This window comes from Haliaeetus albicilla, chromosome 18 (genome assembly GCF_947461875.1).
Source record: "Haliaeetus albicilla chromosome 18, bHalAlb1.1, whole genome shotgun sequence".
NCBI lineage: Eukaryota > Metazoa > Chordata > Aves > Accipitriformes > Accipitridae > Haliaeetus > Haliaeetus albicilla.
The window spans coordinates 30,884,895-30,898,462 of NC_091500.1; the positions used below are offsets into that span (position 1 = coordinate 30,884,895).

General features: G+C 50.8%; 1 long non-coding RNA gene across 2 annotated transcripts; it reads left to right on the forward strand.

The window, feature by feature from the left end:
• The first annotated feature begins 1,213 nt into the window (after positions 1 to 1,213).
• LOC138689868 (uncharacterized) lies at positions 1,214 to 10,488 on the forward strand. Of its 2 annotated transcripts, none has more exons than XR_011328681.1 (3): positions 1,214 to 1,580; positions 10,063 to 10,160; positions 10,265 to 10,488. It is a non-coding gene; the product is annotated as an uncharacterized lncRNA (long non-coding RNA). The 2 variants fall into 2 exon arrangements; XR_011328682.1 differs by lacking the exon at positions 1,214 to 1,580 and adding an exon at positions 4,208 to 8,621 and having other exon boundaries at positions 10,058 to 10,160.
• The last annotated feature ends 3,080 nt before the right edge of the window (positions 10,489 to 13,568 follow it).

A 13,568-nucleotide genomic window follows, 5' to 3' on the forward strand; every position in this document is an offset into this window, starting at 1 on the left:
GATGGGGGAACCAGCCATAGCACATCTTGCACAGGTCAACCACATACTGATTCCCACTGCAGGGGTTTGGGGGGGGGGGGGGAGGGCAGTGCTGTCTCCATGTTGCAGACCCGGCAGCATCGAACAAAAGCACTGGCAGAAGCACAGTGAGACCCACGTACACCTGGAGGTATAGTCTCAAGGTATGGCTTTGTGCCTTTGGGCCTACACCTGGATCTGAGGCTTTTTCTTCAGGCCATCTTGGCATGTCTGGGGGCTACTCTGGGCCTTCCTTATGCATTGGGGCACCACCTTGGCACCTCTAGGGCTGCTCTGAGTGCTGGGGACTCTTTGTAGGGTCTCCAGGACTGTCTAGGTGTGTTTGGACTTGCTCTGGAGCTTTTCTGGGGTCTCTGGGTGGCCTTTTGCTTGCTCTGAGCTGCTACCTGTTCTCCAGTGTTCCGAGAGCTGCCTTGCTGCTTCTACCAGCTGGCTAGGATTCCTAAGGGCACACTCAGTGTCTTCAGGGCAGCAGTGGGCATTTCAAACCTGTAAACTGGGTGGTTTAGGCCATCCTGGTGTCTCTGGAGACACTCCAGGGCTCTTTCCAGGCCGTTAGTACATCACTGGGGCTGTTCTGCGGGTCTCTGAGTGGATGTCTTTGTGCTGCTTGAGGTGTGCTGGGCCATTCCCAGTTATTCCAAGGCTCCTGCAGATTCTCTGGGCTTTTCCAGGACCTCCAAGTCATGTTCAAGAGCATCTTTCCTGGTCCCTGGGCCTATTCTCAGACCGACTGGGGTCCTTTCAGGGTGTGAAGGTGTCCTGCCAAAGTCCTGGGGGCTTTCCGGGCCTTTCCAGGTGCTGCAGGGTCTCTACGGCTGGGGTGGGTCCCCAGGGGCTGTGGGCCTTTCCCTTTCCTTTCCTTCCCTAGGGTCTCGAGGCCCATGCTGCCCTGCGAGGCTGCACCTCAGACCCGTGGGGAGCGTTCAGCGTCTCCAGGGCTTGCTCCCGCTCCTCCTCCGTGGCCTGCGGGTCTGTTTTCCGGGCGGTTACCGCGGGTGCCCGCGCTCCTTCTCGGGCCTGCGGCGGGAACAGGCTTTTCCACGGCGGCGGCTCGGCCTCAGACCCTAGCGAGCGGACGCGCACGCGATGGCGAGTGGGCGGGGAAGCCCCGCCCCCGGGGGCCGCTCCCGTCCGCTGCTCGCCGCGCCGCCCGGTGCCGGGCCGGCTTCCCGCAGCCCGGAGCCGGTTGCCGTCCTCCGCAGCGCTCCCCGGGACGTCTGCGGCTGGGAAGGGGCTGGCGCCCGCTCCGCCGCCGTTTTGCGCTGCCCTGCCGGCATCGCTAGGGCTCGGCTGTGCATTGATGGGGGGCGGGGGTAAAGAGCTGAAGAAGCAGAGAAAAGCCGCCTCTGACACCCGGTGCGGAGCTGGTCCCGGCGGGTGCGGCGGTGCGGGGCGAAACGTACCGTAGCGGTGCCGGGTTTCCGTGGTGAGAGAGGCGATGTGGCTTAGCTGTGCCGGCGGGGGAAGCCGCAGCCCGAGGGAAGAGAGGTGCCGTCGTCCCCGGACGTGGGGGCTCTGCTGGGGTCAAGTAGAGGTCTGTAACCCTGAAGAGGGAGGCGGGAGGCAGGTCTCATTTATGAGCAGTGATAAGCGACCCTTTTCCTTACCTTCCTGGGAGAGGGATAAGAAAATTTTCACTGGTTGCTCTAGGCTTATTGTTCTTGGGAAGGGACAAAATACAGGATTCTCTCAGCTGGACCTGTAATCATAAAAAGAAGACGACAGAAGAGAAGCCAAATCCATAAGAAAAGCTGAGTTTGTGCTCATGGTCTGATGTGTGTCGATGGAGGTGTCCAGGCACACGGGAAAAGGCGCGTGGGATGGAGGGAGCTGGGGCAGCGTGCCGTGCTCCCGGCCAGATCTCTTCCTAGTGGTGCCCTGTTTTTCCTTCCTGCTTCCTTCACTGGGTCTCTCCTCACTAATGAGCACGTCTTGTGCTTGAGGACTGAGTGAGGCTCAGCAGGGGAGAGCAAGCGCCATCTGTAGACTCGGTGGGGCTGAACAAGTCTAACGCTTGGTGACATGGGCACCGGGGCTGTGGAGCTGTAGTGGGAGAACACTGGCAGGTTGCAGAGAGGAAGGCTGCTGTCAATGGGGAGGCTTTGGAGAAGCTGCCATGGAGGCAGAGCTGAGAGTGGGTGGGTGAAAGGAAGGAGCCGTTGGGAGCACCTTCTGGGGACGGAGTCCGTGTAGAGTGAGGTGGGAGCCTTATGGGAGAGAGGGGTTTGGAGGTAGGGAGGGAGGGTAGGCCTGACAGGATGGCTCTTGGCCTTTCTTTGCTTCTCTTCGCCATCTGTGGTACCTGTCAGGCTTCATCTGTCTTGCCTATGGGGTTTCTGACTTGCAAGCTCTTATTTGCATTACTCCTGCTGCTTGAAATTCATGACACATGCATCATTGTGCCACCACAACAGTTACCTCGCGAGCACCAGCTGAAATCACCAATCCCTTCTGCATGGATCAGATGTCTTGTCTTGCTCTCCATGCTGAAGCAGTGAGTTTTGCGTTGTGGTGTTCTTGTGTCATAGGCTTTTCTTGCCAGCTGTCTTAGCTCTGGTTGTCTCAGGTTTGTTTGCTAGCTCTTGGGAGGCATGGGAGGCTGTGCTTTCTGTGGCCTTCAGTGTGCCTTTCCATGTGCCCCAGAGCCCTTGGTGTGCCTTTCAGTGCAACCCAGACCTTGCACAGATCAGGTGTGTCTTCTGTTGAGTGCTGTATCATAGCACGCCAGGTTTGTAGGCCCTTGTGTCCATCTTTCTTACCACTGGTCATCTTTGTTTTGCTGGCTTGATTCTCTGAGGCAGCACTCTCTGGTCCTTTCCCACCTGCTTGTACTGATGTCTGTACTGTGGTCACCTTGGCCAAAGTCTTTCAGTCTGGCCATCTTGATGACTGCCTTCTCAGCTCTGCTGACCTTTCTCCAGTGGGAAGTACTTGATGATCCATCTTGCCTAGTTGTCTGCACTTGTGTTGTGCCAGGTGCATTGTCATCTTCATGACCTAGGTCTTTTGGGTTAGCCATCTTGCTGTGTCAGTACTGCTAATGACTTTCTAATGAGCAGCATTCTCTGGCCCTTCTTTTCCAGCAGGATACCTGTGCTACACTGTTGTGTGTTGTATGGTTTTTCTGGCTGGTGTTCTCTTCTGTGCTTATTGTGTTCTGATGGCCTATTCCTGAATCTTGCACAGACAGTGTTTCTTCAGGGATGTTCTTAACGCTGCTTTGTGATTTTTGTTTTGTTTTCTTCCTGGTCTGGGGTTGTCTTACTTGTAGCTAGCTGTGGAAACAAATAATGCTCAGGAAATAATGAGAGGGCACAAAGTGGAGGCCAGGAGCAGGGGTAGAGGTGGAAGAAGTTGCAGGATAGGGTGGTTGTCAGGGAAGTAATCGTGTCACTTTGGGTTCAGAGAGCATGTGTTGCATGGTACTGGTGGGCTGTTTGGTTAATGGCCAATAAGGAGGTAAATGCCTGGCCCTTTTCCTCACAGGTGCTACAGCTGACTGACGGTGCCACAGCAATTTGGCTGGCAGGCTGGGGCAAGTTTCTCCTGGCTGGTGGTGGACAAGCGCCAGGGCAAGAGAGCTCCTCTGAGTTGCCTGGGGCACCTGTGATTCTCATGCCTGCTGATAACAATGCCACTCCAAGGTACCAGGGAAAGGGCAGATGGCCAGTGGTATCAGACAGGGCAGGGTCTGCCTGGAGGACCTATTTGATCTTCCCTGGCTTTTCTCCTCACCTTCTGGTCTGAGGTTTCTCCCCAAAGTGGATGGCTGCCTGTTGCAGATGCAACCATACTGCAGCTGCAGGGAGGCAGGTGTAAGCAGACTTACAGGCCTAGAGCCTGGGCTATGGCTTCATCAGCAATGGGTGACACCAACAAGGCCATCAACACCCTCAACTGCAGACGAAGATCGAGGTAGCGGACACCAAGGGGGTCCCTTGGGGCGGGGGCGGAGCAGATGCCGGGGTCTCTCGGTGGGGATGGACACCAAAGGGATCCTTTGGGGGTATGTGTGTGCGGATGCTGGGGTCCCTCGGGGGGGGGGTGGACACCATGGGGTCCCTTGCGTGGGGGGGAGCAGATGCCTGGCTCCCTGAAGGGGGGCCCATGGGTGGGAGGTGGTTCTGGTGCCTAGATGGCTGGGTCCCTGTGCCCCCCCCCCCCCCCCCCCCCCGGTATCCTATGCCAGCCTAGCTCAGTCTCCATCCACAATGCCAACCTCTACACGAGCAGCCTCCCCAAGGAGATGGGGCAGGATATGGAGCAGCTCTTTTCCCAGTACAGCCGCATCATCACCTCCCACATCGTCATCAACCAGGTCACATATGCGCCCAGATGCTTGGACCCCCACCCCAGGGGAGGGGGGCTGCCCAGATGCCTGGGTCCCCAGTAGGGTCTATGGAGCTCGAGAACGGTTCCTGGATCCTGTGGGTGGGCAGTCGGGTGTCTGGCGGGAGGGATTCCTCGGACACCTGGGTCCCATGGGAATGCAGCAGAGTCTCAGGCCTCTGTACCCCGGACTCCCCACGCACAGGTGTGTCACAGGTGGTGGGCCTCATCCGCATTGACAAGTGCATGGAAGTGGATGAGACTGTCCAGGCAGAAGCTGCTGGGTGCTGCTGAGCCCATCACCATCAAGGTCACCAACAGCCTGGGGCAGATTTGGCTCATTTTGTCCTCAGGCTGGTGCCAAGTGGGGACTGTACCCCCTTCCCCTCCAGCCCAGGAGTCCAGAGGGGGTGTCTGCGCTCTCTCCTCTTTTCTTCCACTGTTTCTTTTTTTTTTTTTTTTTTGGGGGGGGGGGAGCTTTTTGGGGAGAAAGAACAAATAATAATAACGGTACTTCTAATGGTAGCAAGGAGAGAGGCCAATGCAACGAGCAGTAACTCTCCTGGAGCAACAGACACAAACCCATCTATTTTTGTAAGAGAAGATGAAAAAAACCCAAACTCCTCTGAAGTCCCCCATAACTGCCCCTCCGGCGGGTAGTTGCAGGGGGTGGGAATCTGTCATGTGCCCCCCCTGGTTGTTTCATGGCAGGGACAGAGATTGTGATTCCCAAGCAGGGTCACAGCATATTTTAGGAGGGTCAGTGGCACTAAAGTGTTCTCAATCAGGCTGAGGCCACCAGGAGGTCCAGCTGCCCCTGAGTCCCCAGCACCCCCAAACCTGGGGGGGGTCTCACACCCACTCCCCCGTCGCCATCCTTCTCCAAATACCCTAAACCAGGTATTTTTGCCCCAACCTCCTCAGCTTGCTGGGGTGGGTGCTTTTGCTTGGCTGGTTCTAGCATCCTGGCCAGAAAAGCCCTGAAACCCCCAACCTGCCTCCCAGCCCCGACAGGCCGAGCCCCCCATAGCAGCCCCATTGTCATCGTCATCATAATTTATTATTATTGTTGTTCTTATTATTATTACTATTATTTATTTTCTCTTCTCCATTGGTATAATTTCTTGCTTTTCAGTGTTTTTGGTTCCTATTTGTTTCCAATTCTTTGTTGGCTTTCCCCAGGCCTGGGACCCCCAGGACCCTCTGCCCCTCCCAGGACCCCTGGGATCCCACACCCCCCCATCCCACTTCTTGCGTCGTGTCATGCCTGTTTGCAGTTTCTTGTAGTTTTAACTTATTGTTAACGTAACCATTACCCCCCGGCCTACGTGTGCACGTGTCCCTGGGATAGGCAAGGGACCCAGGCATCTGGGTCTGCCTCCACACCCTGGGGTCTGCCTCCCCTACCCCCCCCAGGCAGCTCTGTCCTGTTCCCCTTTTTTCATCTCTCGCTTTGCTTTTCTTTCTGTTTTTCTGCTTTTCTTCTCTCTATCCCTGTCTCCCTGTTATTTATTGCTCCATCTTCATCCTGCTCTCTGTCCCCGTCTTTGTCTTGCTCCATCTCTCCGTTGTTCCCCATGTCACTCTCATTCTCCCTCTGTCCCAGTGTCCTGCTTCCTGTCCCTCTCTTGTTCTCTGCATCCCGTCTTCTGGCTCCCTGTCCCTCACCAGTTTTCTATATCCCTCTGACTGTCCTCCCTCTCCCTCTTTCCTGCTACCCATTGCTGAGGTTTTTTTCTCTTTCTTTGTGTCCTTCTCCTATCACTCTGTCTGTCCCTGTACTGGTTTTGTCTGGGATGGAGTTAATTTCTTCATAGGAGCTTGTAAGGGGCTATATTTTGGATTTGTGATGAAAACAGCATTGATAACACAGGGCTAAGTATTGCCAAACAGTGCTTACACAGCATCAGGGCCTTCTCATGTTTCTCATGCTGCCCCACCAGTGAGCAGGCTGCAGGTGGGAAAGACGTTGGGAGAGGACACAGCCGGGACAGCTGACCCTCAACTGACCAAAGGGATATCCCAGACCATATGACATTGTGCTCAGCAGTAAAAGCTGGGGGGAAGGAGGGGATGTTTGGAGTGATGGCATTTGTCTTCACAAGTCACTGTTATGTGTGATGGAGCCCACCTTTCTTGGAAATAGCTAAACACCTGCCTGCCGATGGGAAGTAGTGAATGAATTCCCTATTTTGCTTTCCTTGCCCATGCCGCTTCTGCTTTACCTATTAAACTGCCTTTATCTCAACCCACAAGTTTTCTAACTTTTGCCCTTCCTGTTCTCTCCCCCATCCCACTGGTGGTGGGGGGGGGGAGAGAGCGAGCAGCCGTGTGGTGCTGAGCTGCCTACCAGGGTTAAACGACAACAGTCCCTCTGTCCCTAATGCTTCTTTCTCCATCTCTGTCCAACTCCCTCTCCCTTCTTTTCTCTCCTTGTCCCTCTGTCCTGCTTCTTGTCCCCATCTTTTCTGTCTGTACGTCTCTGTCCTGCTGCCTGTCTCATTGTTTCTTGCTGTATCCCCCTCATCCAGCCAGCTGTCTCTGGTATCCTGTCCTGCTTCTCAGACCTTTTTCTGTGCCTCCATCTCTGTCTCACAGCCCACTGCTTTTTCCTTCTCCATCTTTGTCCTGATCTGCATCCCTTTCTTTTTTTCCCACGGTCTCTCTGGCTTGTTCCCTGTCCTTCTTTTTCTCTCTGTATGTTCTGCTCCCTGTCCCAGTCTCGCCCCTTCCTTCTTCATAGTCTCCTTTTCTCTCTCCCTCCCTCTGTCCTGCTCCCCATTAATCTCTTTCTCTTTCTATCCCTCTGTCCCTAAACTGTATCCTTAAGTTACCTATCCTAGTCCCATAGAAAGTTTTCCCTTATCTAGAGAATTTATGGTTTGTCTGAATGCATAAAAGCATGTAAACCTTAAGATAAGGTGGGATTTATCCTCAGTGCTTCTTCATGATTTTATGTTCTCAATAAACAGCAAAAGCTCAAAAGTGAACTTATGTTTCAGTCTGCTTTGACAGGTGGTACCGGGGGGCAACAGTGCAGAACTGCCCTGTCGGTGCAGCATATGGGGATGTTCTCGGGGAAATGTGGACAGCACTGCGACTGATAAAGGACCCCCAAAATCACTGAAAAGACTCTGAGCCTAATATACCACGTTGGACCACCCCTCTTTTGGTCTTTGAGCTCCTCTAGGACCTCTGTGCTGTTACACAGAAGCTTTCCTGAGGTGCCGTTGTTCCCTGTGAGCTTTTTCCTGCCTGTATAGTCCTTCTATGACTCCTCTAATGTCATCTCAACCCCTCCTGCATCCCTCACTGTGTCCCAGAGCTTTCTTTTGCCCCTCTCACTCCTTCTGGACCCCTTTAGTCTCTTTGGGACCACTCCTGAGGCTGCCTTTGTGCCGCAGAGCATGAAGAGCCACTGAGATTGCCTCCGTTCCCTGGCTTCCTGAGGATGTGTGTTCTCTGCTCAGATCCCCTCCCGAGTCCCCGAGCCTTGTTTGGTCTCTCCGGCCCCTTCTTGTCCCTGTAGCGCACTTTGAGCCTCTTGTTTCCTCAGATCCTCTCCTGAGGCCTTCCTCCTGTCCTGAAGCACCCCTTTTGCCCTCTCTCTGAGCTCTCCTGTCAGCCCTTCAGCCCACCCCCATTACCTCTGTCCTTTGCTCCAGAAGCCATCCGAAGGCCTCATCGTGCTCCAGAGCCTTCTGCTGCCCGTCACTGGGGTGCTGGGATGCTTCATCAGTGCTGCTGTGTTGCTCTGTGCCCAGGCATGCAGTGTGGGGGACATCCTTCTCCCTGCCCTCAGCTCTGCGTGAGCTGGCAGCCGCATCCTCCCAGGTGAGTACTGGGGGGGTGCCTGGGCTGCTGGGTGTGGAGCAGAAAGAAGGGGCTTGGGGCAGGACATGAAGGACCACGCAGGTGAGAACCAGTTGCCCTGGACACTCGAGGTGGGCAGCGACTGGAAAAGAGCAGCAGGAAGAGAGCAAGACGGTGAGGATGGACGTGCATTATCAGAGGCAGCACTGCGGGGAGGAGCAATTTCTTCCTGTCCTCTGGAGGGGAAAAAAAACAATGTCAAAGCTGTCCTGGAGAAATACTTGCCATTTAGGTTATGAAACTGCAGGACTTCCCAAGAATGGTTGTGTGCATGTTGTGTTGCAGGTCAGGACTGCCTGGGCAGGGATCCCCAAGTTGCGTGCCGAGCCCGCAGGACAGCTGTCTGTGGAATGAAAGTGAAGGATGACTTCTCAGAGGTTAACTTTCAATTTGCTCCCCTCAGGACCCATTAACTTGCTTCTGGGCCTCTCACAAGCTTTTTATTTGCTGCCTTGTTCCCTCAGAAGCCCATTTCCTTCTAATTCCCGTGATTACTCTGCTTGCCTTTTGGTTCCTCCAGGCTCACTGCGCTTATTTGTCCTTTTGCCCCATTAAATCCCCTTTTTCTTCTCCCTGGTCCACTGAAAACTTCTCCATTTGCTTTTGGTACATCCCAAGAGGCCTCGTTTTTACCTCTCGTTCCCTCCTAAGACCCCTTTGTTTGCCCCTGCTCCCCTCAGAACTCCTCCTATTTCCATCCACTCCTCTCAGGACAGCTGGGCTTGTCTTTTGGGGCACCCAAGAGGCCCCACTTACCTTCCTTGTACCCCCAGCGCTGCCACCCTCCCGCATTCTTGTTGCCTGGGGACCTACCTGTTTGTGTATCTTGCACCCCAGAGACCTCTGTTTACCTTTCTTGTGATCCAGAGCCCTTCATATGCCCTCTAGTCCCTGCAGGTCCTCTCAGTTGGTCAGCGTGCCCTGGTGCCATCCTTTTGTCTTTGTACTGCAGGCACCTTGATAAGCTGTCCGATTCCCTCCATACCCTTTGTGTGCCCTCAGTCCCCTCCATTTTCCTTCCAGGCACCAGAATCAATCTGTGTGACAACTGGCCTCATCAAAACCACTGGCCTTCAAAGGGCCTTCTCTCACCTGCATAGTCCTTTTAGGAGGACTTTAGTGTTGCTCTCTGTGGACTCACTTGTCTTTCTTGACACCTCTCTTGAGGTATTTTGTCATTTATTTTTGTTCAAGCCACTTATGTGTTACTTAAGGTGTTTGATACAGTTTCTGATGTGGTGTTTTTTTGGTGTGGGTTGGTTTTTTTGTTTGTTTCAACCCTATCCTGATGTGTTCTGTCCTTTGGGACTTGTTTATTTCTGTTAAGGGAGTCGGAGAAAACTACAAGTCTCAGTGACTTAGAACTGTTGTTGGTGATCTACAGTATTCACTTTGCAACTATAGATATTTTAGAGAAGGATTCTTATAAGATTTAATTCTGCTTTGCCATTCAGTCCTATCCAGAATGTAGTGTTGGTACAAGTTCAGCAATAGACGTGAACGTGTCTAGCATTGTACATGTGGTGGTGAGCACTTGTCGGGTTGGGCAGACAGCTGAATGGATGTGATGTCAGCAGCTGCTGAATGAGTTGTGGTTTTTGAATGTGTCCGGCCTTGTATGTGTTGTTTGTTTTGCCTTGCAGGTTGGACTTTGGTGTTGAAATAGCGTTTTCCTTAATTAACTCCCCCCCCCCCCCCCCCCCCCCCAATAACCCCCCAAAAACCCAACAACAAAAAAAACAGCCAGGGATTTAAAAAAATTTTTTTCCTTCAGCTGTTTTTTTTTTTTTTTCCCCTGCTCTGCCATATATAGTGTAGTGAATGACCACAAGGAGATGACTGTGGATCTGACTGCTGAAGAGTGCGTGGAGTTGAAGTAGATGGTCAGTGTAGAGGAGGACTGGGCTGTGAAGCAGGTGAGCATAACTGGTTTTTTTCGAGTGTGGGATTGTAAATTCTTTTGAGGGGCTTTCTAGTTTCTGGTATCATATAATGGCTGAAGTGTTATTCTCCTGTGCAGGTGTGGAAGGTGAGGGCCCACTGCAATGTGCAGAGCTCCCTCATTTTCTGCCAGGAATCCAAATCACAGAGATGATGTTGCTGTGAAGAGATAGCTGTGAAGATGCTAAGGACAGCTGTGTGTCTCATGTAGAATAAAATTCTGTGTGCTCTGTGTGTGCGCATGTGCGTTCCTCCTTTGAAATAAAGGTGAACTAGCATGGTGTTTCAGCATTATGTATTGTACCTGCTGTGACAAGTCTGTCCTTGCCAAAGCTTGCATTAGTTTCCATCGGGTCACCGCAGTCTTGGCAGCATTGCGGGTTTTGTTGGACACACTATTGGTGGAGCCAGCTGGAGGCTCCTGTTGGTGTACCAGTGATGGTTGGGTGCAGCTGCTGGTGGTAGCACAGCCATGCGATTTGGTGCTGTGGTGTTGCACATATCTGTTGCGCGTGTGTTCATTCCCTGAGGAATTTGGGGTTCCCAGAAAAAAATGGGTGGCAGAGCTAGGGGAGAGCAGGTGACGGCTAAAGGCCGAGTCACTTGCTCAGAGGGGTTGCTCTCTGCAGAGCTTCAAACTTTGGAGCTGAAGTGCAAAATCGTCCTATCTCTGGTTACGACAAGGAGCTCCAGTTGTTTTTCCTGGGAATTCCAAAGTTCTTGGCTTCTATTATTTTAATGTTTACTACTTATTTATTTTAAAACATTTAGAATAAAAACTAAATAACAGTAACTTGAGTAGTCTTTGGGAGTAAATAATGCCTATAATCTATTCTAGCTATTAAAACTTTGCAGACAGTAATTACTCCCAATTTATATAATAAAATTACAAATAACAGAACATAAATAATAGAGCACTAATTGGAAGTAATACCTGTAGAGAAACAACTCGTTAATACTAAAAAAACCAACCAAAAAACGCATGCTAGTTAATCCACTTCAGTAGTAAAGTAACAATTAAAATGTTAAGAGTGTAAATAAATAAAATAAATATTATTTATGAGTAATGACTAAATTTAATTGTGTCTATTACTTAACGAACCAGGCAATAATTATTCCCAATCTGTAATTAAAAAAATTAACTATTTAGAAATCCTTTTAAAGTGATAAAGATAGAAAACTGATTGGGACTCATTAATAGCTAAACTTAGCCATTATTAAATAAATTGCAAACATTAATGATGCCAAATCAGAAACAAAACAATAGTTTTAGATTTTAAAACAAATAGAATTAGAAACTAATGGGGAATCTTTAATGCTTAAATTATAACAGAGCTGTAAGTAAGTTTGGATGCAATAATGACTCGCGCTTAGAACCAAAACAGTAATCGAAGCTTTAGGTTTTTAAACAAAGAAAAAAAAAAAAGAATCATTAAATAATGGCTATGTTTAAATGTAGGTATTAAAAAAATTCCCAAGCAGTAACAATTCCCAACCAGAACTAACAAAGAATAAAAAATTTAGATTTAAAATATAAGTAAAATTAGAAAACTAAGAGTGAGTCATGACTGCCTAAATTCAAACATAACCATTGCTGGGGGGACGAAATAATCACAGGTACTAATTACTTTCAAGTAGAGCTAAAATAAAAATAATGTAAATTAAATCTGATTAACAAGAAGTTAAATTTAGTTTTAAAAACATTTAGAAAACTAATTGGGCATCATTAATACCTATTATTTATTTAATAATAGCAATGTTAAATTTATGCATTAATGATACCCAAGCAGTATTACCATAATAAAAATTTCCAGTTATGAAGTAGAAATAAAATACTAATTGGCAGCAGTTTATTACAATAATCTCTTATTGTAATTGTGGTAACTAAAGTACTCCTAATTAGATTTCTAATTCATAATCTGAAATCGTGATTTAGAATAGTAATTAACATTTCCTTTTGTGTCAGTCTGTTTTTTGCGCTTTGTCTCCTTTTCCATTTTTCCTGCAGCAGTAGTAAATGGAGCACTCTTTGAGTGGGAGCCATTCATTCGTTGTATTTTATAATATTAAACTATTTAATCGGTCCACTTAAATAATACCATATTATCCAATTCAAGAGTTAGATAAAATACAAGGAATTAATTAATTGCACCCAAGGAGCATTCCATTTAGTAACGGTGCACCAGTGCTGAGACTTACTATTTTCACACTTTTTTCTTACTAGACTGTCATGCATTCACATACTCGTAACTGCTGTTCTAATTCGGAAAAACTACTGATCAGAATCGTAATGAGAAGAGATCGTTGTAACCTATAATTAGCAATACTGATTAAATAGCAAGTATTGTTTAAATATGCAAATAACGCAATTACGCAAATTAGGGCGTGCCCCCCCCGCCCCGGCTCGGTCACGCCCCGTCATTAACAGACGCTCCCCACCACTCAGCGTGAGCACAACCCACCCCCGCCGCAGCCCCGCAGCAGAAGGATGGGGCGACGCAGAACCGAGACGGCAGCAGCCCCGCCGCGCCGCCCGCAGCCGGAGCCCGCCGCAAACGGGGCGAAACGGCCACGGCCCGCGGCAACGGCCACCGTTACCGCCGGAGCCCGCGCTGGAGGCCCCGAAAAACGCCCTCAGGGAGGAACACCGGCGCCGGGCCCTGCAGACCCGCCTCCAGAGGACCAACAGGCAGCGCCGGCGGGCTTCCGCCACGCGGAGCGGCTGCTTCGCCACGAACGGAGTCGACCACCGGCCCGCGCCCACCAGACACCGGGGTCGGGCGGGCGCGCGGCACCGAGAGCGCCCGTGAACGCTCCAGGAAGGGACCGCTGCGCAATCAGGGGCGTCCCGGAAGTACCCCTCAGTCCTCCGGGACTCGCCTTCTATGGTCCGGCAGTCCTCTGGGACGCCGGAAGTGCCCCTCAGTCCTCCGGAAGTAGAGCTCTATGGTACGGCAGTCCTCCGGGACGCCGGAAGTGCCCCTCAGTCCTCCGGAAGTCGCGCTCCATGGTCCGGCAGTCCTCCGGGACGCCGGACGTGCCCCTCAGTCCTCCGGGACTCGCTCTCTATGGTCTGGCAGTCCTCCCAGGACCATTATTTCGTGTCAGTCCTCCGGAGGGCGCACTCCACGTAAAAGCACTCCTCCGAGGCCACAAAAAATGGTCCAAAATTAACCGCAAAAATAACTAAAAATTAAAAAAAAATGAAAGGAGCACTGTTGAAATGTCTTCCAGTCAACAAGAAGTTGACATAACTCCAACATAAGTGGTATGAGAATTACTGGAGGTAACTGGAAACTCCCAGAAGGAAGAAAACCAGCTACGGGAAGTTGGCCAGACCAGACCTGAACTGACACATAAAATACCAGAATTGATAGCATATT